Raw genomic sequence first — 7,087 nt, forward strand, 5'->3', positions numbered from 1 at the left:
TCAGAGTAAAGGAGCTCTGGTAGCGTAGTGGTTATGAGTCAGGCTGCTAATCTCAAGGTCAGCAGTTTGAAACTACCAGCTGTTCCATGGGAGAAAGATGAGGCTTTCTGCTCCCATAAAGATTTACAGCCTCAGAAACCCTATGCAGGGTCTCTATGAGTCAGAACCACCTTGACAGCACTTAACAACTGCAACATCACTGCATAAAACTTCACCAAACCAGAGTTGACCTTAATGACATGAATGGAGGAAAGTTTTGGTTACTGTCATTTGCTGATAGGGCACAACTGAAAATGAGAAAAAAAAGCTACAAACATTAATAATTGGAATGTGGACATATGAAATACGAGTCAAGAAAATTGAAAGTTCTCAAACATGAAATGCAATGCATATATATCAAAATCCTAGGCATTAGTGAGCTGAAATGGACTGGTATTGGCAATTTTGGGTCAGGCAACCAAATGATTTGCTATGCCAGGATGAACAAAGTGAAGAGGAATGCTGATCTTCAAAAGGATATTTCAAGTTCTAGCTTGAAGTACAGTCTTGTCTGTGGTTGGGTAATATCCATATGGTAGCAAGGAAGACCAGTTAATTACTATTATTATTCAATTTTTTGAACAGATAACTAAAGCTAATGACTAAGAATTTTACCAACTTCTTTAGTATGTAATTAATCAAATAGGAAATCAAATGCATTAATGAACCACAACTAAAATGTGAAAGTTGGAAACAAAGAGGAAGCATTGACTGTTGGAAAACATGGCCTTGGTGACAGAAATAATACTGGTGATCCCATGACAGAATTTTGCAAACACAACTTATTGATTGCATATACCTTTTTTAAACAACATAAAAGGTGACTAATATATAGTGGTGGTGGTGTGCTCTGGAATTGATTATAACTCATAGTGACAATGTATAGGCTTTCCAAGTCTGTAAATCTTTACAGGTACAGAAAGCCTCATCTTTCAATAGTTTCAAACTGCTGACCTTACAGTTATTAGCCTGATGCATAACCATTATGCTACCAGAGCTCCTTGACTGTGTGTGTGTGTGTGTATATATATATATATATATATATATATATATATATATAGAGAGAGAGAGAGAGAGAGAGAGAGAGAGAGAGAGAGCTCTGGTAGCGTAGTGGTTACGAATTGGGCTGCAAACTTTAAAGCCAGCAGTTCAAAACTACCAGCCGCTCCGTGGGAGATAGATGAAGCGTTCTGCTCCCGTAAAGATTTACAACCTCAGAAACCCTGTACAGGGTCGCTATGGGTCGGATCCGACTCGATGGCACTTAACAACAACAACAACAAATATATATATATATATTTGTTAAGTACCGTGGAGTCGGTTCCAACTCATAGTGACCCTGCACAGGGTTTCTGAGGCTGTACAGCTTTACGGGAGCAGAAAACCTCATCTTTCTCCCACAGAATGACTGGTAGTTTCAAACTGCTGACCTTGAGGTTAGTAGCATGATTTGTAATCACTATACTACCAAAACTCCTTAACCAATGAAATACGCTGGATTCAAATTGAATACATATGTGGTAAAAGACTATGGAGAAGCTCAAGATCATCAGCCAAAAGGAGGCCAGGGGCTGACTGTAGGACAGACTATTAATTGCTAATGTGTAGGTTAAGGCTGAAGTTGAAGAAAATTTAAACAACCCCACAAAAAACAAAATATGACCCTGAATATATACCACCTGATTACACAAGCATTCTTAAGAACAGATTTAATTCATTAGACACTATTGACCAATGATCGAGGACTTATGAGATGATATCAAGAATATTATACATGAAGAAAGGAAAGGGTCATTAAAAACACAAGAAAGAAATACAAGACCAAAGTGAATGTCAGATGGGATCTGAAACTTGTCCTTCAACTTAGAGAAACGGAAATAACTGGAAGAAATTATTAAGTATAAAAGCTGAACATTAAATTTCAAAAGGCAGTTTGTAAGGACAATGTAAAGTATTACATTGAGATATGCAAACACCAGAAGTCAGAAAATCAAAAGGGGAGGACTATATCAGCATTTATCAAGCTGCAATAACTAAAGAAAATAAATTAAGTCTCAACTTGCAATACTGAAAGTGTCTATCGAAAAAGTATGAATGATGCAAGAAACATCAAAAGAAGGTGGAAGAAATAGTCACTATCTATAAAAGAAAATTTTGGTCGGTATTCAATCATTTCAAGAGGTACCATATGACCAAGAACCAATGGTATTGGAGGAAGATGTCCAAGCTGCACTGAAGCCATTGGCAAAAAAAAAAAGACGTCAGGAATTGACAAAATTCAAAGAAATATTTCAATAAACTCATCCAGCACTGTAGGTACTCACTGGTCTGTACTAATAAATTTGGAAGACAACTACCTGGCTAACTGACTGTATTTTTATCCATTCCAAAGAAAGGTGATCAAATGTAATATGGATATCGTTGAACAATATCATTCATATCACATGTAGTAAACTGTTTCTGAAGTTTATTCAAAGTTTATTTCAGCAGTACATTGACAGGGAGCTGCCAGAAATTGAATTGGATTCAAAAGAAGACATGGAAGAAGCCATATTATTCATGAAGTCAGATGGATCTTGTCTGAAAGCACAACATATCAGATAGATATTTACCTGTGTTTAATTGACAATGCAAAGACATTCAACTTTGTGGATCATAACAAATCATAGATGGTCTTGAGAAGAATGGAAATCCCAGAACACTCAATTGAGCTCCTTCAGAGTCTATACAAAGATGAAGAGGCAGTGTTTTTTGTTTTGTTTTGATTTGGTTTGGTTTTTGGTTTGTAACAGAACAGGGGATAAAGAATGGTATAAAATTAGGAAAGGTGTGCGGCATAGTTGTATCTTTCACTATAATTATTCATTATTTATTATAATTAAATAATTTATGAAAATTAAATAACTTGAGAAGTGGGTTTATATGAAGAACATCATGGCATCAAAATTGGAGGAAGGTTCATCAATAGCCTGAGACATGCAGAGGATATAAATTGCTTGGAGGCAGTGAAGAATACTTACTGATAAAGACCAAAGAATATAGCCTTCAGTATAGATTGCACCTCTCTCTAAAGAAAATCAGAATCCTAACTGGGCCAATAAATAACATCATGATAAACAGAGAAAGTATTGAAGTCAAAGATTTGGAAGAAGCATTCAAGAAATTTGGCTAATCAGCTGCACAAGATCTCTGTAAAATGTTAAAGACAAAGATGTAAATTTGAGGACTAAGGTGTACCTGACCCAATCCATAATACATGGACTAAACTGTATGTAAAAACTGAACAATAAGCAAGGAAGACCACAGAATAATTGATGCACTTAAATTATCGTGTTAGCGAAGAATATTGAAAGTACCATGGACTTCCAGAAGAACAAACAAATCTGTCTTGGAAGAATAGCAGCCAGAATGCTCCTTGGAAGTAAGGATGGCCAGATTGTGTCTCACATACATTGAACATCTTATCAGATGTTCAGAAACTTACCAGCTTCTGAAAAGATGTCATGCTTGGCAAAGTAAAGTGTCAATGAAATAGACGGAGACCCACAATGAGATGCATTTACACGGTTGCTGCAACAATGATTTCAAATACGACACTAACTGTGAGCAAGTCTAAGATTGGAAAGTGTGTGTTTCCAATTTGCATAGGATTGCTATGGGTTATAACAGGTTCGACAACTGACAACAGCAACACCAAGCAAGTTTGCTTAGTGAGGAGCTTTCACTATTGCTTTCTTTTTCTAGAAAGTATTTCCATTCTTTCCAGGTGCCTCTGATAGCGTAGTGGTTACAAATCGGGTTGTGAACCTTAAGGTCAGCAGTTCGAAACTACCAGCTGTTCCGCGGGAGAAAGATGAGGTGTTCTACTCCTGCAAAGACTTACAGCCTCAGAAACCCTGTACAGGTTGCTGTGAGTTGATTTCAACTCCACGGTACATAACCACCACCACCACTGTCTTCAGAAGCTTATCTTTCCCCCATCACTGCTCTCTTGTCATCTGGAAGGACTGAGAAAACAGGTTCTCTCCTGGCTCTGGAGGGCCAGCCCTTCTTTTTACAATACAGCCTCTCTGTCCACACCTCTCTCTTTCCTAAGAGACTCTAAATCCCTCTCAGGACATTTTTCTTCCTCTTGGCACTCAGTTTCTAACCTTCTTTCTTATATTAGGTATTGTGTGGCACTGTAGAATAAACTGCTGTCTGTTTGTATATGCCTTATTTGGCAGAAAATATGGAGCCTAAAACCAAGGTTGGCAGTGACAATATGAGTACACTCAGAGACACCTTGGGAGAAAGATCTGGTGATCTACTTTCAAAAATTAGCCATTAAAAGACCTATGGAGCAGAGTTCTACTATGCCACACATGTGTTACCATGAGTCACAGCTGACAATATCAACTGTTTGTATGTGTATAGGTGTGCCTATGAACAGACAATATTAAATTCAAGGTACTCATTTCATCAAAGGGGAAAAAAAAAAAAAAAAAGATATCACAAAGGCCCACAGGGCTGTAATGTCTGATGGCCGCAGACACAGATTGTGGATGACAGAACAAGTCTTCTTTTCACTGCACTTTCCTGTCATCCATCCATCCAGTCATAGATTCTAATGTGGGGACTCTAAACTGGATAATTAGATGGCAGCTTCTACTGTGTGGTTAAAATTGCTGCAACATTTTTCCAAAATCTGGTGCTATGGTGGCTGGCACTGTAAAAATAAGAAACACAGAGAAAAAGAAAAATCCTCTGATTGTTGCTAGCTACGGTGTGAAGAGCAGAGATGTCAGCTTGAGGACTAGGGTGCGCCTGACCCAGGCCATTGTGTTTTCAATAGCCTCATATGGATGCGAAAGCTGGACAGTGAATAAAGAGGATCGTAGAAGAATTGATGCCTTTGAGTTGTGGTGTTGGAGGAGAATACTGAGGGTGCCATGGACTGCCAAAAGAACCAATAGATCTGTTTTGGAAGAAGTGCAGCCAGAGTGCTCCTTGGAGGCCAGGATGGCTAAGCTTCGTCTCTCCTACTTTGGACATGTAGTCCGGAGGAAACAATCGTTGGAGAAGGATGTCATGCTGGGTAGGGTGGAGGGTCAGAGAAAAAGAGGAAGACCTCCAACGAGATGGATCGGCCAGGTGGCATCATTGATGGACTCGGGGGTGGCAGCGGTGGTGAGGTTGGCCCAGGATCGAACATTGTTTCGTTCGACTGTGCATGGAGTCGCTATGAGTCGGTTCCGACTCGATGGCACCTGACAACAACAACAACAACAACGGTGTGAATGTTTGTAGTGGGGGTAGTGGTTTCTTGTTTTGAATCCTAAGACTAGGAAACATCTAATCTCTGTGCTGATTTTTACAAGTGTGTTATTTTTCCAGCTCATTAATTGCCTTTGTTTTTCTTATTTCCAGGCCAGAAGCAACCCTGATAGAAGTGAGGCTGCTGGCACAACTTGTTAGAGACTGACATTAAATGAGCTACCAAGGTTCCAATGAAACTGCCCCTCAATGTCCAAAGTGAAGCTATCAGCACTAGAAAAATGACAGTAACATAATACTTTTTGCTTTTTTTTTTTTTAATATTACCATTTATTGGTGACAAACACTAAGTTTTACTTATATTCCATGGGGAGAAAAAATTTCCAACATAAACAATGAATCAAAGCAGTACTGAACTCGCAAGGCGACCATGCTTCTTATCTGGACCTTATCTGGACCGTAGGCAGAGCCTTACTGTGCAGTCTGCAGACAATCACAGAACACCAAAAGCAACAGTTTATATATAAACAAAGGTCTTTTTTTCAAACCCTACATGGAGATGCAGTTAACAATAAAAAGCACTCAAAGGAAATCCATCTGCAGTTAACTACATACTACCTGAAGACTATGTCCTGGCTGCAGTGGAAGCTAATGTACACAATCATTTTTATAATCTTTGAAATAAAGATTAAAGTTCATTTAAGTGATTGATACATAAACCCAAATAAAAATAAAATAGCAAAGGTAACAAATGATCATTTGAAGTTTTTCAAAAGGCCAAAAGTGCCCCATTTATACAATAGTGGGAGACTTCATCAGGGGTTTCTGAAAAGTCCAGGACTGTTTCAGCTAAACGAGAGAGCACTCAATTTGCATCATGGAAGTAGTTCTGGGTCAGTGAGTCCAATAAGATAAAAAGTGATAGTCACCTACACACAGATATGATCTTTGATGGTTAGATGACTGAGAAAAATCGGTTTCAGTCAAGTTTCTAAACTGTGCTGTATAACTAGATACAACTGAAAAACTTTCCAATAAAAATTGTGTATAGGGTCATTTTAATTGAAAGAAAATAACGACCATAAGACTGTATTTTGCTGTTGAAGAGAAAGCAGTGGTTATAATGTGGGGACCGGGGGTGGGGCCTCAGCACCCTGGGCAGCTCAGGTGATGCTGAGTAGGAAGCATTTGATTTTCTCTGGTGCTTACAGATTTGGGGGCGGTCTCTGGTGTGGCTGTCCAGTGTTTATCCCAAAGTGCCTGAGTTAGCCAGTTTGAGGAGGGGGTCATGCTTTCTGTATTTTCTTCTTTCACACTGCCAAAAAAACAAAACAAAACCAAGTGTTGAGGTGCCTCAACATGGCTTTGCAGCTCCCCAGCAGAGACGAGATTGGGAGACAGGCGAGAGGAGGGTGGTCCTAGGTTTGGCTCCTCCTAGTGGAGCATGCACGCCTCTCTTTCCTCTTGCCCCAACACAGCAAATCACAGCAAACTCCCTCATAGTGACAGCTGACTCCTGTGCCCCCGCCTTCCTCACTGCCAAAGGGTCCAGTCTGTCATGTCTCTCAACGCACTGGTTGTTATTGTTAGGTGCCATCAAGTTGGTACTGACCCATAATGACATTATGCACAGCAGAATGAAACACTGCCCGATCCTGGACCAACCTCACTATTGTTGCCACACTTGAGTTCATCGGGGCTGCCATTTGGCCAATCCATCTCTTTGGGGGTCTTCCTCTTTTCCTCTGACCCTCCACCTTACCAAATATGATCTCCTTCTCCAGCAATTGTT

The sequence above is a fragment of the Chrysochloris asiatica genome, unplaced genomic scaffold (assembly GCF_000296735.1).
Source record: "Chrysochloris asiatica unplaced genomic scaffold, ChrAsi1.0 scaffold00057, whole genome shotgun sequence".
Lineage (NCBI taxonomy): Eukaryota > Metazoa > Chordata > Mammalia > Afrosoricida > Chrysochloridae > Chrysochloris > Chrysochloris asiatica.